We start from the raw sequence: 26,645 nt of genomic DNA on the forward strand, positions 1-26,645 counted from the left end.
AAAAGTTGAAAAAAATTTTTTTTTGGACTTAGTAATTTTTCCAACGTTTATCAGACTTTCAGATAGGGAAAATGTCAGTGAGCATTCCGATTTCAGTTCCAGAGCGATTCGCCCAATGAGTCCTTAATATTTAGTCGTTTTCAGCCAATTTTCTGGATTTTTCAAAATTTCACTTTTTTGTGAAAATATCCACTAAATGAGGGAATAATATGTGTGAGGGTACCCCAGGAGAGTTCCAAATGTGTGTGGGTAGAATATAAATCCCACGGGGATAAAATTGAAAAAAGTTGAAAAATTTTTTTTTTTCGACTTAGTAATTTTTCCAGCGTTTATCAGACTTTCAGATCGGGGAAATGTCAGTGCGCATTCCGATTTCAGTTCCAGAGCGATTCGCCCAATGAGTCCTTAATATTTAGTCGTTTTCAGCCAATTTTCTGGATTTTTGAAAATTTCACTTTTTTGTGAAAATATCCACTAAATGAGGGAATAATATGTGTGAGGGTACCCCAGGAGAGTTCCAAATGTGTGTGGGTAGAACATAAATCCCACGGGGATAAAATTGAAAAAAGTTGAAAAAAATTTTTTTTTGGACTTAGTCATTTTTCCGGCGTTTATCAGACTTTCAGATAGGGGAAATGTCAGTGAGCGTTCCGATTTCAGTTCCAGAGCGATTCGCCCAATGAGTCCTTGATATTTAGTCGTTTTAAGCCAATTTTCTGGATTTTTAAAAATTTCACTTTTTTGTGAAAATATCCACTAAATGAGGGAATAATATGTGTGAGGGTACCCCAGGAGAGTTCCAAATGTGTGTGGGTAGAATATATATCCCACGGGGGTGAAATTGAAAAAAGTTGAAAAAAATTTTTTTTTGGACTTAGTAATTTTTCCAACGTTTATCAGACTTTCAGATAGGGAAAATGTCAGTGAGCATTCCGATTTCAGTTCCAGAGCGATTCGCCCAATGAGTCCTTAATATTTAGTCGTTTTCAGCCAATTTTCTGGATTTTTCAAAATTTCACTTTTTTGTGAAAATATCCACTAAATGAGGGAATAATATGTGTGAGGGTACCCCAGGAGAGTTCCAAATGTGTGTGGGTAGAATATAAATCCCACGGCGATAAAATTGAAAAAAGTTGAAAAATTTTTTTTTTTCGACTTAGTAATTTTTCCAGCGTTTATCAGACTTTCAGATCGGGGAAATGTCAGTGCGCATTCCGATTTCAGTTCCAGAGCGATTCGCCCAATGAGTCCTTAATATTTAGTCGTTTTCAGCCAATTTTCTGGATTTTTGAAAATTTCACTTTTTTGTGAAAATATCCACTAAATGAGGGAATAATATGTGTGAGGGTACCCCAGGAGAGTTCCAAATGTGTGTGGGTAGAACATAAATCCCACGGGGATAAAATTGAAAAAAGTTGAAAAAAATTTTTTTTTGGACTTAGTAATTTTTCCAACGTTTATCAGACTTTCAGATAGGGAAAATGTCAGTGAGCGTTCCGATTTCAGTTCCAGAGCGATTCGCCCAATGAGTCCTTAATATTTAGTCGTTTTCAGCCAATTTTCTGGATTTTTCAAAATTTCACTTTTTTGTGAAAATATCCACTAAATGAGGGAATAATATGTGTGAGGGTACCCCAGGAGAGTTCCAAATGTGTGTGGGTAGAATATAAATCCCACGGGGATAAAATTGAAAAAAGTTGAAAAATTTTTTTTTTTCGACTTAGTAATTTTTCCGGCGTTTATCAGACTTTCAGATCGGGGAAATGTCAGTGAGCATTCCGATTTCAGTTCCAGAGCGATTCGCCCAATGAGTCCTTAATATTTAGTCGTTTTCAGCCAATTTTCTGGATTTTTGAAAATTTCACTTTTTTGTGAAAATATCCACTAAATGAGGGAATAATATGTGTGAGGGTACCCCAGGAGAGTTCCAAATGTGTGTGGGTAGAATGTAAATCCCACGGGGATAAAATTGAAAAAAGTTGAAAAAATTTTTTTTTTGGACTTAGTAATTTTTACGGCGTTTATCAGACTTTCAGATAGGGAAAATGGCAGTGAGCGTTCCGATTTCGGTTCCAGAGCGATTCGCCCAATGAGTCCTTAATATTTAGTCGTTTTCAGCCAATTTTCTGGATTTTTCAAAATTTCACTTTTTTGTGAAAATATCCACTAAATGAGGGAATAATATGTGTGAGGGTACCCCAGGAGAGTTCCAAATGTGTGTGGGTAGAATATAAATCCCACGGGGATAAAATTGAAAAAAGTTGAAAAATTTTTTTTTTTCGACTTAGTAATTTTTCCGGCGTTTATCAGACTTTCAGATAGGGGAAAGGTCAGTGAGCGTTCTGATTTCAGTTCCAGAGCGATTCGCCCAATGAGTCCTTAATATTTAGTCGTTTTCAGCCAATTTTCTGGATTTTTGAAAATTTCACTTTTTTGTGAAAATATCCACTAAATGAGGGAATAATATGTGTGAGGGTACCCCAGGAGAGTTCCAAATGTGTGTGGGTAGAACATAAATCCCACGGGGATAAAATTGAAAAAAGTTGAAAAAAATTTTTTTTTGGACTTAGTAATTTTTCCGGCGTTTATCAGACTTTCAGATAGGGGAAATGTCAGTGAGCGTTCTGATTTCAGTTCCAGAGCGATTCGCCCCATGAGTCCTTAATATTTAGTCGTTTTCAGCCAATTTTCTGGATTTTTGAAAATTTCACTTTTTTGTGAAAATATCCACTAAATGAGGGAATAATATGTGTGAGGGTACCCCAGGAGAGTTCCAAATGTGTGTGGGTAGAATGTAAATCCCACGGGGATAAAATTGAAAAAAGTTGAAAAAAATTATTTTTTGGACTTAGTAATTTTTCCGGCGTTTATCAGACTTTCAGATAGGGAAAATGTCAGTGAGCATTCCGATTTCAATTCCAGAGCGATTCGCCCCATGAGTCCTTAATATTTAGTCGTTTTCAGCCAATTTTCTGGATTTTTGAAAATTTCACTTTTTTGTGAAAATATCCACTAAATGAGGGAATAATATGTGTGAGGGTACCCCAGGAGAGTTCCAAATGTGTGTGGGTAGAATATAAATCCCACGGGATAAAATTGAAAAAAGTTGAAAAAAATTTTTTTTTGGACTTAGTAATTTTTCCAACGTTTATCAGAGTTTCAGATAGGGAAAATGTCAGTGAGCGTTCCGATTTCAGTTCCAGAGCGATTCGCCCAATGAGTCCTTGATATTTAGTCGTTTTAAGCCAATTTTCTGGATTTTTAAAAATTTCACTTTTTTGTGAAAATATCCACTAAATGAGGGAATAATATGTGTGAGGGTACCCCAGGAGAGTTCCAAATGTGTGTGGGTAGAATATATATCCCATGGGGGTGAAATTGAAAAAAGTTGAAAAAAATTTTTTTTTGGACTTAGTAATTTTTCCAACGTTTATCAGACTTTCAGATAGGGAAAATGTCAGTAAGCATTCCGATTTCAGTTCCAGAGCGATTCGCCCAATGAGTCCTTAATATTTAGTCGTTTTCAGCCAATTTTCTGGATTTTTCAAAATTTCACTTTTTTGTGAAAATATCCACTAAATGAGATAATAGTATGTGTGAGGGTACCCCAGGAGAGTTCCAAATGTGTGTGGGTAGAATATAAATCCCACGGGGATAAAATTGAAAAAAGTTGAAAAAAATTTTTTTTTCGACTTAGTAATTTTTCCGGCGTTTATCAGACTTTCAGATCGGGGAAATGTCAGTGAGCATTCCGATTTCAGTTCCAGAGCGATTCGCCCAATGAGTCCTTAATATTTAGTCGTTTTCAGCCAATTTTCTGGATTTTTGAAAATTTCACTTTTTTGTGAAAATATCCACTAAATGAGGGAATAATATGTGTGAGGGTACCCCAGGAGAGTTCCAAATGTGTGTGGGTAGAATGTAAATCCCACGGGGATAAAATTGAAAAAAGTTGAAAAAATTTTTTTTTTGGACTTAGTAATTTTTACGGCGTTTATCAGACTTTCAGATAGGGAAAATGGCAGTGAGCATTCCGATTTCGGTTCCAGAGCGATTCGCCCAATGAGTCCTTAATATTTAGTCGTTTTCAGCCAATTTTCTGGATTTTTCAAAATTTCACTTTTTTTTGAAAATATCCACTAAATGAGGGAATAATATGTGTGAGGGTACCCCAGGAGAGTTCCAAATGTGTGTGGGTAGAATGTAAATCCCACGGGGATAAAATTGAAAAAAGTTGAAAAAAATTTTTTTTTGGACTTAGTAATTTTTCCGGCGTTTATCAGACTTTCAGATAGGGAAAATGTCAGTGAGCGTTCCGATTTCAGTTCCAGAGCGATTCGCCCAATGGGTCCTTAATATTTAGTCGTTTTCAGCCAATTTTCTGGATTTTTGAAAATTTCACTTTTTTGTGAAAATATCCACTAAATGAGGGAATAATATGTGTGAGGGTACCCCAGGAGAGTTCCAAATGTGTGTGGGTAGAACATAAATCCCACGGGGATAAAATTGAAAAAAGTTGTAAAAAATTTTTTTTTGGACTTAGTAATTTTTCCGGCGTTTATCAGACTTTCAGATAGGGAAAATGTCAGTGAGCATTCCGATTTCAATTCCAGAGCGATTCGCCCCATGAGTCCTTAATATTTAGTCGTTTTCAGCCAATTTTCTGGATTTTTGAAAATTTCACTTTTTTGTGAAAATATCCACTAAATGAGGGAATAATATGTGTGAGGGTACCCCAGGAGAGTTCCAAATGTGTGTGGGTAGAATATATATCCCACGGGGGTGAAATTGAAAAAAGTTGAAAAAAATTTTTTTTTGGACTTAGTAATTTTTCCGGCGTTTATCAGACTTTCAGATAGGGAAAATGTCAGTGAGTGTTCCGATTTCAGTTCCAGAGCGATTCGCCCAATGAGTCCTTAATATTTAGTCGTTTTCAGCCAATTTTCTGGATTTTTGAAAATTTCACTTTTTTGTGAAAATATCTACTAAATGAGGGAATAATATGTGTGAGGGTACCCCAGGAGAGTTCCAAATGTGTGTGGGTAGAATATAAATCCCACGGGGATAAAATTGAAAAAAGTTGAAAATTTTTTTTTTTTCGACTTAGTAATTTTTCCGGCGTTTATCAGACTTTCAGATAGGGGAAATGTCAGTGAGCGTTCTGATTTCAGTTCCAGAGCGATTCGCCCAATGAGTCCTTAATATTTAGTCGTTTTCAGCCAATTTTCTGGATTTTTGAAAATTTCACTTTTTTGTGAAAATATCCACTAAATGAGGGAATAATATGTGTGAGGGTACCCCAGGAGAGTTCCAAATGTGTGTGGGTAGAATGTAAATCCCACGGGGATAAAATTGAAAAAAGTTGAAAAAAATTTTTTTTTGGACTTAGTAATTTTTCCGGCGTTTATCAGACTTTCAGATAGGGAAAATGTCAGTGAGCGTTCCGATTTCAGTTCCAGAGCGATTTGCCCAATGAGTCCTTGATATTTAGTCGTTTTCAGCCAATTTTCTGGATTTTTAAAAATTTCACTTTTTTGTGAAAATATCCACTAAATGAGGGAATAATATGTGTGAGGGTACCCCAGGAGAGTTCCAAATGTGTGTGGGTAGAATGTAAATCCCACGGGGATAAAATTGAAAAAAGTTTAAAAAAATTTTTTTTTGGACTTAGTAATTTTTCCGGCGTTTATCAGACTTTCAGATAGGGAAAATGTCAGTGAGCGTTCCGATTTCAGTTCCAGAGCGATTCGCCCAATGGGTCCTTAATATTTAGTCGTTTTCAGCCAATTTTCTGGATTTTTGAAAATTTCACTTTTTTGTGAAAATATCCACTAAATGAGGGAATAATATGTGTGAGGGTACCCCAGGAGAGTTCCAAATGTGTGTGGGTAGAACATAAATCCCACGGGGATAAAATTGAAAAAAGTTGTAAAAAATTTTTTTTTGGACTTAGTAATTTTTCCGGCGTTTATCAGACTTTCAGATAGGGAAAATGTCAGTGAGCATTCCGATTTCAATTCCAGAGCGATTCGCCCCATGAGTCCTTAATATTTAGTCGTTTTCAGCCAATTTTCTGGATTTTTGAAAATTTCACTTTTTTGTGAAAATATCCACTAAATGAGGGAATAATATGTGTGAGGGTACCCCAGGAGAGTTCCAAATGTGTGTGGGTAGAATATATATCCCACGGGGGTGAAATTGAAAAAAGTTGAAAAAAATTTTTTTTTGGACTTAGTAATTTTTCCGGCGTTTATCAGACTTTCAGATAGGGAAAATGTCAGTGAGCGTTCCGATTTCAGTTCCAGAGCGATTCGCCCAATGAGTCCTTAATATTTAGTCGTTTTCAGCCAATTTTCTGGATTTTTGAAAATTTCACTTTTTTGTGAAAATATCCACTAAATGAGGGAATAATATGTGTGAGGGTACCCCAGGAGAGTTCCAAATGTGTGTGGGTAGAATGTAAATCCCACGGGGATAAAATTGAAAAAAGTTGAAAAAAATTTTTTTTTGGACTTAGTAATTTTTCCGGCGTTTATCAGACTTTCAGATAGGGAAAATGTCAGTGAGCGTTCCGATTTCAGTTCCAGAGCGATTCGCCCAATGAGTCCTTCATATTTAGTCGTTTTCAGCCAATTTTCTGGATTTTTGAAAATTTCACTTTTTTGTGAAAATATCCACTAAATGAGGGAATAATATGTGTGAGGGTACCCCAGGAGAGTTCCAAATGTGTGTGGGTAGAATATAAATCCCACGGGGATAAAATTGAAAAAAGTTGAAAAAAAATTTTTTTGGACTTAGTAATTTTTCCGGCGTTTATCAGACTTTCAGATAGGGGAAATGTCAGTGAGCGTTCCGATTTCAGTTCCAGAGCGATTTGCCCAATGAGTCCTTGATATTTAGTCGTTTTCAGCCAATTTTCTGGATTTTTAAAAATTTCACTTTTTTGTGAAAATATCCACTAAATGAGGGAATAATATGTGTAAGGGTACCCCAGGAGAGTTCCAAATGTGTGTGGGTAGAATATATATCCCACGGGGGTGAAATTGAAAAAAGTTGAAAAAAATTTTTTTTTGGACTTAGTAATTTTTACGGCGTTTATCAGACTTTCAGATAGGGAAAATGGCAGTGAGCGTTCCGATTTCGGTTCCAGAGCGATTCGCCCAATGAGTCCTTAATATTTAGTCGTTTTCAGCCAATTTTCTGGATTTTTCAAAATTTCACTTTTTTGTGAAAATATCCACTAAATGAGGGAATAATATGTGTGAGGGTACCCCAGGAGAGTTCCAAATGTGTGTGGGTAGAATATAAATCCCACGGGGATAAAATTGAAAAAAGTTGAAAAATTTTTTTTTTCGACTTAGTAATTTTTCCGGCGTTTATCAGACTTTCAGATAGGGGAAAATGTCAGTGAGCGTTCCGATTTCAGTTCCAGAGCGATTCTCCCAATGAGTCCTTAATATTTAGTCGTTTTCAGCCAATTTTCTGGATTTTTGAAAATTTCACTTTTTTGTGAAAATATCTACTAAATGAGGGAATAATATGTGTGAGGGTACCCCAGGAGAGTTCCAAATGTGTGGGTAGAATATAAATCCCACAGGGATAAAATTGAAAAAAGTTGAAAAAAATTTTTTTTTGGACTTAGTAATTTTTCCGGCGTTTATCAGACTTTCAGATAGGGAAAATGGCAGTGAGCGTTCCGATTTCGGTTCCAGAGCGATTCGCCCAATGAGTCCTTAATATTTAGTCGTTTTCAGCCAATTTTCTGGATTTTTGAAAATTTCACTTTTTTGTGAAAATATCCACTAAATGAGGGAATAATATGTGTGAGGGTACCCCAGGAGAGTTCCAAATGTGTGTGGGTAGAATGTAAATCCCACGGGGATAAAATTGAAAAAAGTTGAAAAAAATTTTTTTTTGGACTTAGTAATTTTTCCTGCGTTTATCAGACTTTCAGATAGGGAAAATGGCAGTGAGCGTTCCGATTTCGGTTCCAGAGCGATTCGCCCAATGAGTCCTTAATATTTAGTCGTTTTCAGCCAATTTTCTGGATTTTTCAAAATTTCACTTTTTTGTGAAAATATCCACTAAATGAGGGAATAATATGTGTGAGGGTACCCCAGGAGAGTTCCAAATGTGTGTGGGTAGAATATAAATCCCACGGGGATAAAATTGAAAAAAGTTGAAAAATTTTTTTTTTCCGACTTAGTAATTTTTCCGGCGTTTATCAGACTTTCAGATAGGGGAAATGTCAGTGAGCGTTCTGATTTCAGTTCCAGAGCGATTCGCCCAATGAGTCCTTAATATTTAGTCGTTTTCAGCCAATTTTCTGGATTTTTGAAAATTTCACTTTTTTGTGAAAATATCCACTAAATGAGGGAATAATATGTGTGAGGGTACCCCAGGAGAGTTCCAAATGTGTGTGGGTAGAATGTAAATCCCACGGGGATAAAATTGAAAAAAGTTGAAAAAAATTTTTTTTTGGACTTAGTAATTTTTCCGGCGTTTATCAGACTTTCAGATAGGGGAAATGTCAGTGAGCGTTCCGATTTCAGTTCCAGAGCGATTCGCCCAATGAGTCCTTGATATTTAGTCGTTTTCAGCCAATTTTCTGGATTTTTTAAAATTTCACTTTTTTGTGAAAATATCCACTAAATGAGGGAATAATATGTGTGAGGGTACCCCAGGAGAGTTCCAAATGTGTGTGGGTAGAATATAAATCCCACGGGGATAAAATTGAAAAAAGTTTAAAAAAAATTTTTTTTGGTCTTAGTAATTTTTCCGGCGTTTATCAGACTTTCAGATAGGGGAAATGTCAGTGAGCATTCCGATTTCAGTTCCAGAGCGATTCGCCCAATGAATCCTTGATATTTAGTCGTTTTCAGCCAATTTCTGGATTTTTTAAAATTTCACTTTTTTGTGAAAATATCCACTAAATGAGGGAATAATATGTGTGAGGGTACCCCAGGAGAGTTCCAAATGTGTGTGGGTAGAATATAAATCCCACGGGGATAAAATTGAAAAAAGTTAAAAAAAAATTTTTTTTGGACTTAGTAATTTTTCCGGCGTTTATCAGACTTTCAGATAGGGGAAATGTCAGTGAGCGTTCCGATTTCAGTTCCAGAGCGATTCGCCCAATGAGTCCTTGATATTTAGTCGTTTTCAGCCAATTTTCTGGATTTTTTAAAATTTCACTTTTTTGTGAAAATATCCACTAAATGAGGGAATAATATGTGTGAGGGTACCCCAGGAGAGTTCCAAATGTGTGTGGGTAGAATATAAATCCCACGGGGATAAAATTGAAAAAAGTTTAAAAAAAATTTTTTTTGGTCTTAGTAATTTTTCCGGCGTTTATCAGACTTTCAGATAGGGGAAATGTCAGTGAGCGTTCCGATTTCAGTTCCAGAGCGATTCGCCCAATGAATCCTTGATATTTAGTCGTTTTCAGCCAATTTTCTGGATTTTTTAAAATTTCACTTTTTTGTGAAAATATCCACTAAATGAGGGAATAATATGTGTGAGGGTACCCCAGGAGAGTTCCAAATGTGTGTGGGTAGAATATAAATCCCACGGGGATAAAATTGAAAAAAGTTAAAAAAAAATTTTTTTTGGACTTAGTAATTTTTCCGGCGTTTATCAGACTTTCAGATAGGGGAAATGTCAGTGAGCGTTCCGATTTCAGTTCCAGAGCGATTCGCCCAATGAGTCCTTGATATTTAGTCGTTTTCAGCCAATTTTCTGGATTTTTAAAAATTTCACTTTTTTGTGAAAATATCCACTAAATGAGGGAATAATATGTGTGAGGGTACCCCAGGAGAGTTCCAAATGTGTGTGGGTAGAATATATATCCCACGGGGGTGAAATTGAAAAAAGTTGAAAAAAATTTTTTTTTGGACTTAGTAATTTTTCCGGCGTTTATCAGACTTTCAGATAGGAAAAATGGCAGTGAGCGTTCCGATTTCAGTTCCAGAGCGATTCGCCCAATGAGTCCTTAATATTTAGTCGTTTTCAGCCAATTTTCTGGATTTTTGAAAATTTCACTTTTTTGTGAAAATATCCACTAAATGAGGGAATAATATGTGTGAGGGTACCCCAGGAGAGTTCCAAATGTGTGTGGGTAGAATATATATCCCACGGGGGTGAAATTGAAAAAAGTTGAAAAAAATTTTTTTTTGGACTTAGTAATTTTTCCAGCGTTTATCAGACTTTCAGATAGGGAAAATTTCAGTGAGCATTCCAGTTTCAGTTCCAGAGCGATTCGCCCCATGAGTCCTTGATATTTAGTCGTTTTCAGCCAATTTTCTGGATTTTTGAAAATTTCACTTTTTTGTGAAAATATCCACTAAATGAGGGAATAATATGTGTGAGGGTACCCCAGGAGAGTTCCAAATGTGTGTGGGTAGAATATAAATCCCACGGGGATAAAATTGAAAAAAGTTTAAAAAAAATTTTTTTTGGACTTCGTAATTTTTCCGGCGTTTATCAGACTTTCAGATACGGAAAATGTCAGTGAGCATTCCGATTTCAGTTCCAGAGCGATTTGCCCAATTATTCCTTAATATTTAGTCGTTTTCAGCCAATTTTCTGGATTTTTGAAAATTTCACTTTTTTGTGAAAATATCCACTAAATGATTGAATAATATGTGTGAGGGTACCCCAGGAGAGTTCCAAATGTGTGTGGGTAGAATATAAATCCCACGGGGATAAAATTGAAAAAAGTTGAAAAAAATTTTTTTTTGGACTTCGTAATTTTTCCGGCGTTTATCAGACTTTCAGATAGGGAAAATGTCAGTGAGCATTCCGATTTCAGTTCCAGAGCGATTCGCCCAATTATTCCTTAATATTTAGTCGTTTTCAGCCAATTTTCTGGATTTTTGAAAATTTCACTTTTTTGTGAAAATATCCACTAAATGAGGGAATAATATGTGTGAGGGTACCCCAGGAGAGTTCCAAATGTGTGTGGGTAGAATGTAAATCCCACGGGGATAAAATTGAAAAAAGTTGAAAAAAATTTTTTTTTGGACTTAGTAATTTTTCCGGCGTTTATCAGACTTTCAGATAGGGAAAATGTCAGTGAGTGTTCCGATTTCAGTTCCAGAGCGATTCGCCCAATGAGTCCTTAATATTTAGTCGTTTTCAGCCAATTTTCTGGATTTTTGAAAATTTCACTTTTTTGTGAAAATATCCACTAAATGAGGGAATAATATGTGTGAGGGTACCCCAGGAGAGTTCCAAATGTGTGTGGGTAGAATATATATCCCACGGGGGTGAAATTGAAAAAAGTTGAAAAAAATTTTTTTTTGGACTTAGTAATTTTTCCAGCGTTTATCAGACTTTCAGATAGGGAAAATTTCAGTGAGCATTCCAGTTTCAGTTCCAGAGCGATTCGCCCCATGAGTCCTTGATATTTAGTCGTTTTCAGCCAATTTTCTGGATTTTTGAAAATTTCACTTTTTTGTGAAAATATCCACTAAATGAGGGAATAATATGTGTGAGGGTACCCCAGGAGAGTTCCAAATGTGTGTGGGTAGAATATAAATCCCACGGGGATAAAATTGAAAAAAGTTTAAAAAAATTTTTTTTTGGACTTCGTAATTTTTCCGGCGTTTATCAGACTTTCAGATAGGGAAAATGTCAGTGAGCATTCCGATTTCAGTTCCAGAGCGATTCGCCCAATTATTCCTTAATATTTAGTCGTTTTCAGCCAATTTTCTGGATTTTTGAAAATTTCACTTTTTTGTGAAAATATCCACTAAATGAGGGAATAATATGTGTGAGGGTACCCCAGGAGAGTTCCAAATGTGTGTGGGTAGAATATAAATCCCACGGGGATAAAATTGAAAAAAGTTGAAAAAAATTTTTTTTTGGACTTCGTAATTTTTCCGGCGTTTATCAGACTTTCAGATAGGGAAAATGTCAGTGAGCATTCCGATTTCAGTTCCAGAGCGATTCGCCCAATTATTCCTTAATATTTAGTCGTTTTCAGCCAATTTTCTGGATTTTTGAAAATTTCACTTTTTTGTGAAAATATCCACTAAATGAGGGAATAATATGTGTGAGGGTACCCCAGGAGAGTTCCAAATGTGTGTGGGTAGAATGTAAATCCCACGGGGATAAAATTGAAAAAAGTTGAAAAAAATTTTTTTTTGGACTTAGTAATTTTTCCGGCGTTTATCAGACTTTCAGATAGGGAAAATGTCAGTGAGTGTTCCGATTTCACTTCCAGAGCGATTCGCCCAATGAGTCCTTAATATTTAGTCGTTTTCAGCCAATTTTCTGGATTTTTGAAAATTTCACTTTTTTTTGAAAATATCCACTAAATGAGGGAATAATATGTGTGAGGGTACCCCAGGAGAGTTCCAAATGTGTGTGGGTAGAACATAAATCCCACGGGAATAAAATTGAAAAAAGTTGAAAAAAATTTTTTTTTGGACTTAGTAATTTTTCCGGCGTTTATCAGACTTTCAGATAGGGGAAATGTCAGTGAGCGTTCCGATTTCAGTTCCAGAGCGATTCGCCCAATGAGTCCTTGATATTTAGTCGTTTTCAGCCAATTTTCTGGATTTTTAAAAATTTCACTTTTTTGTGAAAATATCCACTAAATGAGGGAATAATATGTGTGAGGGTACCCCAGGAGAGTTCCAAATGTGTGTGGGTAGAATATATATCCCACGGGGGTGAAATTGAAAAAAGTTGAAAAAAATTTTTTTTTGGACTTAGTAATTTTTCCGGCGTTTATCAGACTTTCAGATAGGAAAAATGGCAGTGAGCGTTCCGATTTCAGTTCCAGAGCGATTCGCCCAATGAGTCCTTAATATTTAGTCGTTTTCAGCCAATTTTCTGGATTTTTTAAAATTTCACTTTTTTGTGAAAATATCCACTAAATGAGGGAATAATATGTGTGAGGGTACCCCAGGAGAGTTCCAAATGTGTGTGGGTAGAATATAAATCCCACGGGGATAAAATTGAAAAAAGTTTAAAAAAATTTTTTTTTGGACTTCGTAATTTTTCCGGCGTTTATCAGACTTTCAGATAGGGAAAATGTCAGTGAGCATTCCGATTTCAGTTCCAGAGCGATTCGCCCAATTATTCCTTAATATTTAGTCGTTTTCAGCCAATTTTCTGGATTTTTGAAAATTTCACTTTTTTGTGAAAATATCCACTAAATGAGGGAATAATATGTGTGAGGGTACCCCAGGAGAGTTCCAAATGTGTGTGGGTAGAATATAAATCCCACGGGGATAAAATTGAAAAAAGTTGAAAAAAATTTTTTTTTGGACTTCGTAATTTTTCCGGCGTTTATCAGACTTTCAGATAGGGAAAATGTCAGTGAGCATTCCGATTTCAGTTCCAGAGCGATTCGCCCAATTATTCCTTAATATTTAGTCGTTTTCAGCCAATTTTCTGGATTTTTGAAAATTTCACTTTTTTGTGAAAATATCCACTAAATGAGGGAATAATATGTGTGAGGGTACCCCAGGAGAGTTCCAAATGTGTGTGGGTAGAATGTAAATCCCACGGGGATAAAATTGAAAAAAGTTGAAAAAAATTTTTTTTTGGACTTAGTAATTTTTCCGGCGTTTATCAGACTTTCAGATAGGGAAAATGTCAGTGAGTGTTCCGATTTCACTTCCAGAGCGATTCGCCCAATGAGTCCTTAATATTTAGTCGTTTTCAGCCAATTTTCTGGATTTTTGAAAATTTCACTTTTTTTTGAAAATATCCACTAAATGAGGGAATAATATGTGTGAGGGTACCCCAGGAGAGTTCCAAATGTGTGTGGGTAGAACATAAATCCCACGGGAATAAAATTGAAAAAAGTTGAAAAAAATTTTTTTTTGGACTTAGTAATTTTTCCGGCGTTTATCAGACTTTCAGATAGGGGAAATGTCAGTGAGCGTTCCGATTTCAGTTCCAGAGCGATTCGCCCAATGAGTCCTTGATATTTAGTCGTTTTCAGCCAATTTTCTGGATTTTTAAAAATTTCACTTTTTTGTGAAAATATCCACTAAATGAGGGAATAATATGTGTGAGGGTACCCCAGGAGAGTTCCAAATGTGTGTGGGTAGAATATATATCCCACGGGGGTGAAATTGAAAAAAGTTGAAAAAAATTTTTTTTTGGACTTAGTAATTTTTCCGGCGTTTATCAGACTTTCAGATAGGAAAAATGGCAGTGAGCGTTCCGATTTCAGTTCCAGAGCGATTCGCCCAATGAGTCCTTAATATTTAGTCGTTTTCAGCCAATTTTCTGGATTTTTTAAAATTTCACTTTTTTGTGAAAATATCCACTAAATGAGGGAATAATATGTGTGAGGGTACCCCAGGAGAGTTCCAAATGTGTGTGGGTAGAATATAAATCCCACGGGGATAAAATTGAAAAAAGTTTAAAAAAAATTTTTTTTGGTCTTAGTAATTTTTCCGGCGTTTATCAGACTTTCAGATAGGGGAAATGTCAGTGAGCGTTCCGATTTCAGTTCCAGAGCGATTCGCCCAATGAATCCTTGATATTTAGTCGTTTTCAGCCAATTTTCTGGATTTTTTAAAATTTCACTTTTTTGTGAAAATATCCACTAAATGAGGGAATAATATGTGTGAGGGTACCCCAGGAGAGTTCCAAATGTGTGTGGGTAGAATATAAATCCCACGGGGATAAAATTGAAAAAAGTTAAAAAAAAATTTTTTTTGGACTTAGTAATTTTTCCGGCGTTTATCAGACTTTCAGATAGGGGAAATGTCAGTGAGCGTTCCGATTTCAGTTCCAGAGCGATTCGCCCAATGAGTCCTTGATATTTAGTCGTTTTCAGCCAATTTTCTGGATTTTTAAAAATTTCACTTTTTTGTGAAAATATCCACTAAATGAGGGAATAATATGTGTGAGGGTACCCCAGGAGAGTTCCAAATGTGTGTGGGTAGAATATATATCCCACGGGGGTGAAATTGAAAAAAGTTGAAAAAAATTTTTTTTTGGACTTAGTAATTTTTCCGGCGTTTATCAGACTTTCAGATAGGAAAAATGGCAGTGAGCGTTCCGATTTCAGTTCCAGAGCGATTCGCCCAATGAGTCCTTAATATTTAGTCGTTTTCAGCCAATTTTCTGGATTTTTGAAAATTTCACTTTTTTGTGAAAATATCCACTAAATGAGGGAATAATATGTGTGAGGGTACCCCAGGAGAGTTCCAAATGTGTGTGGGTAGAATATATATCCCACGGGGGTGAAATTGAAAAAAGTTGAAAAAAATTTTTTTTTGGACTTAGTAATTTTTACAGCGTTTATCAGACTTTCAGATAGGGAAAATTTCAGTGAGCATTCCAATTTCAGTTCCAGAGCGATTCGCCCCATGAGTCCTTGATATTTAGTCGTTTTCAGCCAATTTTCTGGATTTTTGAAAATTTCACTTTTTTGTGAAAATATCCACTAAATGAGGGAATAATATGTGTGAGGGTACCCCAGGAGAGTTCCAAATGTGTGTGGGTAGAATATAAATCCCACGGGGATAAAATTGAAAAAAGTTTAAAAAAATTTTTTTTTGGACTTCGTAATTTTTCCGGCGTTTATCAGACTTTCAGATAGGGAAAATGTCAGTGAGCATTCCGATTTCAGTTCCAGAGCGATTCGCCCAATTATTCCTTAATATTTAGTCGTTTTCAGCCAATTTTCTGGATTTTTGAAAATTTCACTTTTTTGTGAAAATATCCACTAAATGAGGGAATAATATGTGTGAGGGTACCCCAGGAGAGTTCCAAATGTGTGTGGGTAGAATATAAATCCCACGGGGATAAAATTGAAAAAAGTTGAAAAAAATTTTTTTTTGGACTTCGTAATTTTTCCGGCGTTTATCAGACTTTCAGATAGGGAAAATGTCAGTGAGCATTCCGATTTCAGTTCCAGAGCGATTCGCCCAATTATTCCTTAATATTTAGTCGTTTTCAGCCAATTTTCTGGATTTTTGAAAATTTCACTTTTTTGTGAAAATATCCACTAAATGAGGGAATAATATGTGTGAGGGTACCCCAGGAGAGTTCCAAATGTGTGTGGGTAGAATGTAAATCCCACGGGGATAAAATTGAAAAAAGTTGAAAAAAATTTTTTTTTGGACTTAGTAATTTTTCCGGCGTTTATCAGACTTTCAGATAGGGAAAATGTCAGTGAGTGTTCCGATTTCACTTCCAGAGCGATTCGCCCAATGAGTCCTTAATATTTAGTCGTTTTCAGCCAATTTTCTGGATTTTTGAAAATTTCACTTTTTTTTGAAAATATCCACTAAATGAGGGAATAATATGTGTGAGGGTACCCCAGGAGAGTTCCAAATGTGTGTGGGTAGAACATAAATCCCACGGGAATAAAATTGAAAAAAGTTGAAAAAAATTTTTTTTTGGACTTAGTAATTTTTCCGGCGTTTATCAGACTTTCAGATAGGGGAAATGTCAGTGAGCGTTCCGATTTCAGTTCCAGAGCGATTCGCCCAATGAGTCCTTGATATTTAGTCGTTTTCAGCCAATTTTCTGGATTTTTGAAAATTTCACTTTTTTGTGAAAATATCCACTAAATGAGGGAATAATATGTGTGAGGGTACCCCAGGAGAGTTCCAAATGTGTGTGGGTAGAATATATATCCCACGGGGGTGAAATTGAAAAAAGTTGAAAAAAATTTTTTTTTCGACTTAGTAATTTTTCCAGCGTTTATCAGACTTTCAGATAGGGAAAATGGCAGTGAGCGTTCCGATTTCAGTTCCAGAGCGATGCGCCCCATGAGTCCTTAATATTTAGTCGTTTTCAGCCAATTTTCTGGATTTTTGAAAATTTCACTTTTTTGTGAAAATATCCACTAAATGAGGGAATAATATGTGTGAGGGTACCCCAGGAGAGTTCCAAATGTGTGTGGATAGAATATATATCCCACGGGGGTGAAATTGAAAAAAGTTGAAAAAAATTTTTTTTTGGACTTAGTAATTTTTCCAGCGTTTATCAGACTTTCAGATAGGGAAAATTTCAGTGAGCATTCCAATTTCAGTTCCAGAGCGATTCGCCCCATGAGTCCTTGATATTTAGTCGTTTTCAGCCAATTTTCTGGATTTTTGAAAATTTCACTTTTTTGTGAAAATATCCACTAAATGAGGGAATAATATGTGTGAGGGTACCCCAGGAGAGTTCCAAATGTGTGTGGGTAGAATATAAATCCCACGGGGATAAATTGAAAAAAGTTGAAAAAAATTTTTTTTTGGACTTCGTAATTTTTCCGGCGTTTATCAGACTTTCAGATAGGGAAAATGTCAGTGAGCATTCCGATTTCAGTTCCAGAGCGATTCGCCCAATTATTCCTTAATATTTAGTCGTTTTCAGCCAATTTTCTGGATTTTTGAAAATTTCACTTTTTTGTGAAAATATCCACTAAATGAGGGAATAATATGTGTGAGGGTACCCCAGGAGAGTTCCAAATGTGTGTGGGTAGAATGTAAATCCCACGGGGATAAAATTGAAAAAAGTTGAAAAAAATTTTTTTTTGGACTTAGTAATTTTTCCGGCGTTTATCAGACTTTCAGATAGGGGAAATGTCAGTGAGCGTTCCGATTTCAGTTCCAGAGCGATTCGCCCAATGAGTCCTTGATATTTAGTCGTTTTCAGCCAATTTTCTGGATTTTTAAAAATTTCACTTTTTTGTGAAAATATCCACTAAATGAGGGAATAATATGTGTGAGGGTACCCCAGGAGAGTTCCAAATGTGTGTGGGTAGAATATATATCCCACGGGGGTGAAATTGAAAAAAGTTGAAAAAAATTTTTTTTTGGACTTAGTAATTTTTCCGGCGTTTATCAGACTTTCAGATAGGAAAAATGGCAGTGAGCGTTCCGATTTCAGTTCCAGAGCGATTCGCCCAATGAGTCCTTAATATTTAGTCGTTTTCAGCCAATTTTCTGGATTTTTCAAAATTTCACTTTTTTGTGAAAATATCCACTAAATGAGTTAATAATATGTGTGAGGGTACCCCAGGAGAGTTCCAAATGTGTGTGGGTAGAACATAAATCCCACGGGAATAAAATTGAAAAAAGTTGAAAAAAATTTTTTTTGGGACTTAGTAATTTTTCCGGCGTTTATCAGACTTTCAGATAGGGGAAATGTCAGTGAGCGTTCCGATTTCAGTTCCAGAGCGATTCGCCCAATGAGTACTTAATATTTAGTCGTTTTCAGCCAATTTTCTGGATTTTTGAAAATTTCACTTTTTTGTGAAAATATCCACTAAATGAGGGAATAATATGTGTGAGGGTACCCCAGGAGAGTTCCAAATGTGTGTGGGTAGAATGTAAATCCCACGGGGATAAAATTGAAAAAAGTTGTAAAAAATTTTTTTTTGGACTTAGTAATTTTTCCGGCGTTTATCAGACTTTCAGATAGGGAAAATGTCAGTGAGCATTCCGATTTCAATTCCAGAGCGATGCGCCCCATGAGTCCTTAATATTTAGTCGTTTTCAGCCAATTTTCTGGATTTTTGAAAATTTCACTTTTTTGTGAAAATATCCACTAAATGAGGGAATAATATGTGTGAGGGTACCCCAGGAGAGTTCCAAATGTGTGTGGGTAGAATATATATCCCACGGGGGTGAAATTGAAAAAAGTTTAAAAAAATTTTTTTTTGGACTTAGTAATTTTTCCAGCGTTTATCAGACTTTCAGATAGGGAAAATGTCAGTGAGCGGTCCGATTTCAGTTCCAGAGCGATTCGCCCAATGAGTCCTTGATATTTAGTCGTTTTCAGCCAATTTTCTGGATTTTTTAAAATTTCACTTTTTTGTGAAAATATCCACTAAATGAGGGAATAATATGTGTGAGGGTACCCCAGGAGAGTTCCAAATGTGTGTGGGTAGAATATAAATCCCACGGGGATAAAATTGAAAAAAGTTTAAAAAAAATTTTTTTTGGACTTAGTAATTTTTCCGGCGTTTATCAGACTTTCAGATAGGGGAAATGTCAGTGAGCGTTCCGATTTCAGTTCCAGAGCGATGCGCCCCATGAGTCCTTAATATTTAGTCGTTTTCAGCCAATTTTCTGGATTTTTGAAAATTTCACTTTTTTGTGAAAATATCCACTAAATGAGGGAATAATATGTGTGAGGGTACCCCAGGAGAGTTCCAAATGTGTGTGGGTAGAATATAAATCCCACGGGGATAAAATTGAAAAAAGTTGAAAAAAATTTTTTTTTGGACTTCGTAATTTTTCCGGCGTTTATCAGACTTTCAGATAGGGAAAATGTCAGTGAGCATTCCGATTTCAGTTCCAGAGCGATTCGCCCAATTATTCCTTAATATTTAGTCGTTTTCAGCCAATTTTCTGGATTTTTGAAAATTTCACTTTTTTGTGAAAATATCCACTAAATGAGGGAATAATATGTGTGAGGGTACCCCAGGAGAGTTCCAAATGTGTGTGGGTAGAATGTAAATCCCACGGGGATAAAATTGAAAAAAGTTGAAAAAAATTTTTTTTTGGACTTAGTAATTTTTCCGGCGTTTATCAGACTTTCAGATAGGGAAAATGTCAGTGAGCGTTCCGATTTCAGTTCCAGAGCGATTCGCCCAATGAGTCCTTAATATTTAGTCGTTTTCAGCCAATTTTCTGGATTTTGGAAAATTTCACTTTTTTGTGAAAATATCCACTAAATGAGGGAATAATATGTGTGAGGGTACCCCAGGAGAGTTCCAAATGTGTGTGGGTAGAACATAAATCCCACGGGAATAAAATTGAAAAAAGTTGAAAAAAATTTTTTTTGGGACTTAGTAATTTTTCCGGCGTTTATCAGACTTTCAGATAGGGGAAATGTCAGTGAGCGTTCCGATTTCAGTTCCAGAGCGATTCGCCCAATGAGTCCTTAATATTTAGTCGTTTTCAGCCAATTTTCTGGATTTTTGAAAATTTCACTTTTTTGTGAAAATATCCACTAAATGATGGAATAATATGTGTGAGGGTACCCCAGGAGAGTTCCAAATGTGTGTGGGTAGAATGTAAATCCCACGGGGATAAAATTGAAAAAAGTTGTAAAAAATTTTTTTTTGGACTTAGTAATTTTTCCGGCGTTTATCAGACTTTCAGATAGGGAAAATGTCAGTGAGCATTCCGATTTCAATTCCAGAGCGATGCGCCCCATGAGTCCTTAATATTTAGTCGTTTTCAGCCAATTTTCTGGATTTTTGAAAATTTCACTTTTTTGTGAAAATATCCACTAAATGAGGGAATAATATGTGTGAGGGTACCCCAGGAGAGTTCCAAATGTGTGTGGGTAGAATATATATCCCACGGGGGTGAAATTGAAAAAAGTTGAAAAAAATTTTTTTTTGGACTTAGCAATTTTTCCAGCGTTTATCAGACTTTCAGATAGGGAAAATTTCAGTGAGCGTTCCAATTTCAGTTCCAGAGCGATTCGCCCCATGAGTCCTTGATATTTAGTCGTTTTCAGCCAATTTTCTGGATTTTTGAAAATGTCACTTTTTTGTGAAAATATCCACTAAATGAGGGAATAATATGTGTGAGGGTACCCCAGGAGAGTTCCAAATGTGTGTGGGTAGAATATATATCCCACGGGGGTGAAATTGAAAAAAAATTTTTTTTGGACTTAGTAATTTTTCCAGCGTTTATCAGACTTTCAGATAGGGAAAATTTCAGTGAGCGTTCCAATTTCAGTTCCAGAGCGATTCGCCCCATGAGTCCTTGATATTTAGTCGTTTTCAGCCAATTTTCTGGATTTTTGAAAATTTCACTTTTTTGTGAAAATATCCACTAAATGAGGGAATAATATGTGTGAGGGTACCCCAGGAGAGTTCCAAATGTGTGTGGGTAGAACATAAATCCCACGGGAATAAAATTGAAAAAAGTTGAAAAAAATTTTTTTTGGGACTTAGTAATTTTTCCGGCGTTTATCAGACTTTCAGATAGGGGAAATGTCAGTGAGCGTTCCGATTTCAGTTCCAGAGCGATTCGCCCAATGAGTCCTTAATATTTAGTCGTTTTCAGCCAATTTTCTGGATTTTTGAAAATTTCACTTTTTTGTGAAAATATCCACTAAATGAGGGAATAATATGTGTGAGGGTACCCCAGGAGAGTTCCAAATGTGTGTGGGTAGAATGTAAATCCCACGGGGATAAAATTGAAAAAAGTTGTAAAAAATTTTTTTTTGGACTTAGTAATTTTTCCGGCGTTTATCAGACTTTCAGATAGGGAAAATGTCAGTGAGCATTCCGATTTCAATTCCAGAGCGATGCGCCCCATGAGTCCTTAATATTTAGTCGTTTTCAGCCAATTTTCTGGATTTTTGAAAATTTCACTTTTTTGTGAAAATATCCACTAAATGAGGGAATAATATGTGTGAGGGTATCCCAGGAGAGTTCCAAATGTGTGTGGGTAGAATATAAATCCCACGGGGATAAAATTGAAAAAAGTTGAAAAAAATTTTTTTTTGGACTTCGTAATTTTTCCGGCGTTTATCAGACTTTCAGATAGGGAAAATGTCAGTGAGCATTCCGATTTCAGTTCCAGAGCGATTTGCCCAATTATTCCTTAATATTTAGTCGTTGTCAGCCAATTTTCTGGATTTTTGAAAATTTCACTTTTTTGTGAAAATATCCACTAAATGAGGGAATAATATGTGTGAGGGTACCCCAGGAGAGTTCCAAATGTGTGTGGGTAGAATGTAAATCCCACGGGGATAAAATTGAAAAAAGTTGAAAAAATTTTTTTTTGGACTTAGTAATTTTTCCGGCGTTTTTCAGACTTTCAGATAGGGGAAATGTCAGTGAGCGTTCCGATTTCAGTTCCAGAGCAATTCTCCCAATGAGTCCTTGATATTTAGTCGTTTTAAGCCAATTTTCTGGATTTTTAAAAATTTCACTTTTTTGTGAAAATATCCACTAAATGAGGGAATAATATGTGTGAGGGTACCCCAGGAGAGTTCCAAATGTGTGTGGGTAGAATATATATCCCACGGGGGTGAAATTGAAAAAAGTTGAAAAAAATTTTTTTTTGGACTTAGTAATTTTTCCAGCGTTTATCAGACTTTCAGATAGGGGAAAATGTCAGTGAGCGTTCCGATTTCAGTTCCAGAGCGATTCGCCCAATGAGTCGTTAATATTTAGTCGTTTTCAGCCAATTTTCTGGATTTTTGAAAATTTCACTTTTTTGTGAAAATATCTACTAAATGAGGGAATAATATGTGTGAGGGTACCCCAGGAGAGTTCCAAATGTGTGGGTAGAATATAAATCCCACGGGGATAAAATTGAAAAAAGTTGAAAAAAAATTTTTTTTGGACTTCGTAATTTTTCCGGCGTTTATCAGACTTTCAGATAGGGAAAATGTCAGTGAGCGTTCCGATTTCAGTTCCAGAGCGATTCGCCCAATTATTCCTTAATATTTAGTCGTTTTCAGCCAATTTTCTGGATTTTTGAAAATTTCACTTTTTTGTGAAACTATCCACTAAATGAGGGAATAATATGTGTGAGGGTACCCCAGGAGAGTTCCAAATGTGTGTGGGTAGAATGTAAATCCCACGGGGATAAAATTGAAAAAAGTTGAAAAAAATTTTTTTTTGGACTTAGTAATTTTTACGGCGTTTATCAGACTTTCAGATAGGGAAAATGGCAGTGAGCGTTCCGATTTCGGTTCCAGAGCGATTCGCCCAATGAGTCCTTAATATTTAGTCGTTTTCAGCCAATTTTCTGGATTTTTGAAAATTTCACTTTTTTGTGAAAATATCCACTAAATGAGGGAATAATATGTGTGAGGGTACCCCAGGAGAGTTCCAAATGTGTGTGGGTAGAACATAAATCCCACGGGGATAAAATTGAAAAAAGTTGTAAAAAATTTTTTTTTGTACTTAGTAATTTTTCCGGCGTTTATCAGACTTTCAGATAGGGAAAATGTCAGTGAGCATTCCGATTTCAATTCCAGAGCGATGCGCCCCATGAGTCCTTATTATTTAGTCGTTTTCAGCCAATTTTCTGGATTTTTGAAAATTTCACTTTTTTGTGAAAATATCCACTAAATGAGGGAATAATATGTGTGAGGGTACCCCAGGAGAGTTCCAAATGTGTGTGGGTAGAATATAAATCCCACGGGGATAAAATTGAAAAAAGTTGAAAAAAATTTTTTTTTGGACTTCGTAATTTTTCCGGCGTTTATCAGACTTTCAGATAGGGAAAATGTCAGTGAGCGTTCCGATTTCAGTTCCAGAGCGATTCGCCTCATGAGTCCTTGATATTTAGTCGTTTTCAGCCAATTTTCTGGATTTTTTAAAATTTCACTTTTTTGTGAAAATATCCACTAAATGAGGGAATAATATGTGTGAGGGTACCCCAGGAGAGTTCCAAATGTGTGTGGGTAGAATATAAATCCCACGGGGATAAAATTTAAAAAAGTTGAAAAAAATTTTTTTTTGGACTTCGTAATTTTTCCGGCGTTTATCAGACTTTCAGATAGGGGAAATGTCAGTGAGCGTTCCGATTTCAGTTCCAGAGCGATTCGCCCAATGAGTCCTTAATATTTAGTCGTTTTCAGCCAATTTTCTGGATTTTTGAAAATTTCACTTTTTTGTGAAAATATCCACTAAATGAGGGAATAATATGTGTGAGGGTACCCCAGGAGAGTTCCAAATGTGTGTGGGTAGAATGTAAATCCCACGGGGATAAAATTGAAAAAAGTTGTAAAAAATTTTTTTTTGGACTTAGTAATTTTTCCGGCGTTTATCAGACTTTCAGATAGGGAAAATGTCAGTGAGCATTCCGATTTCAATTCCAGAGCGATGCGCCCCATGAGTCCTTAATATTTAGTCGTTTTCAGCCAATTTTCTGGATTTTTCAAAATTTCACTTTTTTGTGAAAATATCCACTAAATGAGGGAATAATATGTGTGAGGGTACCCCAGGAGAGTTCCAAATGTGTGTGGGTAGAATATAAATCCCACGGGGATAAAATTGAAAAAAGTTGAAAATTTTTTTTTTTTCGACTTAGTAATTTTTCCGGCGTTTATCAGACTTTCAGATAGGGGAAAATGTCAGTGAGCGTTCCGATTTCAGTTCCAGAGCGATTCGCCCAATGAGTCGTTAATATTTAGTCGTTTTCAGCCAATTTTCTGGATTTTTGAAAATTTCACTTTTTTGTGAAAATATCTACTAAATGAGGGAATAATATGTGTGAGGGTACCCCAGGAGAGTTCCAAATGTGTGGGTAGAATATAAATCCCACGGGGATAAAATTGAAAAAAGTTGAAAAAAATTTTGTTTTGGACTTAGTAATTTTTCCGGCGTTTATCAGACTTTCAGATAGGGGAAATGTCAGTGAGCGTTCCGATTTCAGTTCCAGAGCGATTCGCCCAATGAGTCCTTGATATTTAGTCGTTTTAAGCCAATTTTCTGGATTTTTAAAAATTTCACTTTTTTGTGAAAATATCCACTAAATGAGGGAATAATATGTGTGAGGGTACCCCAGGAGAGTTCCAAATGTGTGTGGGTAGAATATAAATCCCACGGGGATAAAATTGAAAAAAGTTGAAAAAAATTTTTTTTTGGACTTCGTAATTTTTCCGGCGTTTATCAGACTTTCAGATAGGGAAAATGTCAGTGAGCGTTCCGATTTCAGTTCCAGAGCGATTCGCCCCATGAGTCCTTGATATTTAGTCGTTTTCAGCCAATTTTCTGGATTTTTGAAAATTTCACTTTTTTGTGAAAATATCCACTAAATGAGGGAATAATATGTGTGAGGGTACCCCAGGAGAGTTCCAAATGTGTGTGGGTAGAATATAAATCCCACGGGGATAAAATTGAAAAAAGTTGAAAAAAAATTTTTTTTGGACTTCGTAATTTTTCCGGCGTTTATCAGACTTTCAGATAGGGAAAATGTCAGTGAGCATTCCGATTTCAGTTCCAGAGCGATTCGCCCAATGAGTCCTTAATATTTAGTCGTTTTCAGCCAATTTTCTGGATTTTTGAAAATTTCACTTTTTTGTGAAAATATCCACTAAATGAGGGAATAATATGTGTGAGGGTACCCCAGGAGAGTTCCAAATGTGTGTGGGTAGAACATAAATCCCACGGGGATAAAATTGAAAAAAGTTGAAAAAAATTTTTTTTTGGACTTAGTAATTTTTCCGGCGTTTATCAGACTTTCAGATAGGGAAAATGTCAGTGAGCGTTCCGATTTCAATTCCAGAGCGATTCGCCCAATAAGTCCTTAATATTTAGTCGTTTTCAGCCAATTTTCTGGATTTTTGAAAATTTCACTTTTTTGTGAAAATATCCACTAAATGAGGGAATAATATGTGTGAGGGTACCCCAGGAGAGTTCCAAATGTGTGTGGGTAGAATATAAATCCCACGGGGATAAAATTGAAAAAAGTTGAAAAAAATTTTTTTTTGGACTTCGTAATTTTTCCGGCGTTTATCAGACTTTCAGATAGGGAAAATGTCAGTGAGCGTTCCGATTTCAGTTCCAGAGCGATTCGCCTCATGAGTCCTTGATATTTAGTCGTTTTCAGCCAATTTTCTGGATTTTTTAAAATTTCACTTTTTTGTGAAAATATCCACTAAATGAGGGAATAATATGTGTGAGGGTACCCCAGGAGAGTTCCAAATGTGTGTGGGTAGAATATAAATCCCACGGGGATAAAATTTAAAAAAGTTGAAAAAAATTTTTTTTTGGACTTCGTAATTTTTCCGGCGTTTATCAGACTTTCAGATAGGGGAAATGTCAGTGAGCGTTCCGATTTCAGTTCCAGAGCGATTCGCCCAATGAGTCCTTAATATTTAGTCGTTTTCAGCCAATTTTCTGGATTTTTGAAAATTTCACTTTTTTGTGAAAATATCCACTAAATGAGGGAATAATATGTGTGAGGGTACCCCAGGAGAGTTCCAAATGTGTGTGGGTAGAATGTAAATCCCACGGGGATAAAATTGAAAAAAGTTGTAAAAAATTTTTTTTTGGACTTAGTAATTTTTCCGGCGTTTATCAGACTTTCAGATAGGGAAAATGTCAGTGAGCATTCCGATTTCAATTCCAGAGCGATGCGCCCCATGAGTCCTTAATATTTAGTCGTTTTCAGCCAATTTTCTGGATTTTTCAAAATTTCACTTTTTTGTGAAAATATCCACTAAATGAGGGAATAATATGTGTGAGGGTACCCCAGGAGAGTTCCAAATGTGTGTGGGTAGAATATAAATCCCACGGGGATAAAATTGAAAAAAGTTGAAAATTTTTTTTTTTTCGACTTAGTAATTTTTCCGGCGTTTATCAGACTTTCAGATAGGGGAAAATGTCAGTGAGCGTTCCGATTTCAGTTCCAGAGCGATTCGCCCAATGAGTCGTTAATATTTAGTCGTTTTCAGCCAATTTTCTGGATTTTTGAAAATTTCACTTTTTTGTGAAAATATCTACTAAATGAGGGAATAATATGTGTGAGGGTACCCCAGGAGAGTTCCAAATGTGTGGGTAGAATATAAATCCCACGGGGATAAAATTGAAAAAAGTTGAAAAAAATTTTGTTTTGGACTTAGTAATTTTTCCGGCGTTTATCAGACTTTCAGATAGGGGAAATGTCAGTGAGCGTTCCGATTTCAGTTCCAGAGCGATTCGCCCAATGAGTCCTTGATATTTAGTCGTTTTAAGCCAATTTTCTGGA

Source organism: Phyllobates terribilis, unplaced genomic scaffold (assembly GCF_046119375.1).
Source record: "Phyllobates terribilis strain yellow unplaced genomic scaffold, ASM4611937v1 Scaffold_102__1_contigs__length_5892047, whole genome shotgun sequence".
Lineage (NCBI taxonomy): Eukaryota > Metazoa > Chordata > Amphibia > Anura > Dendrobatidae > Phyllobates > Phyllobates terribilis.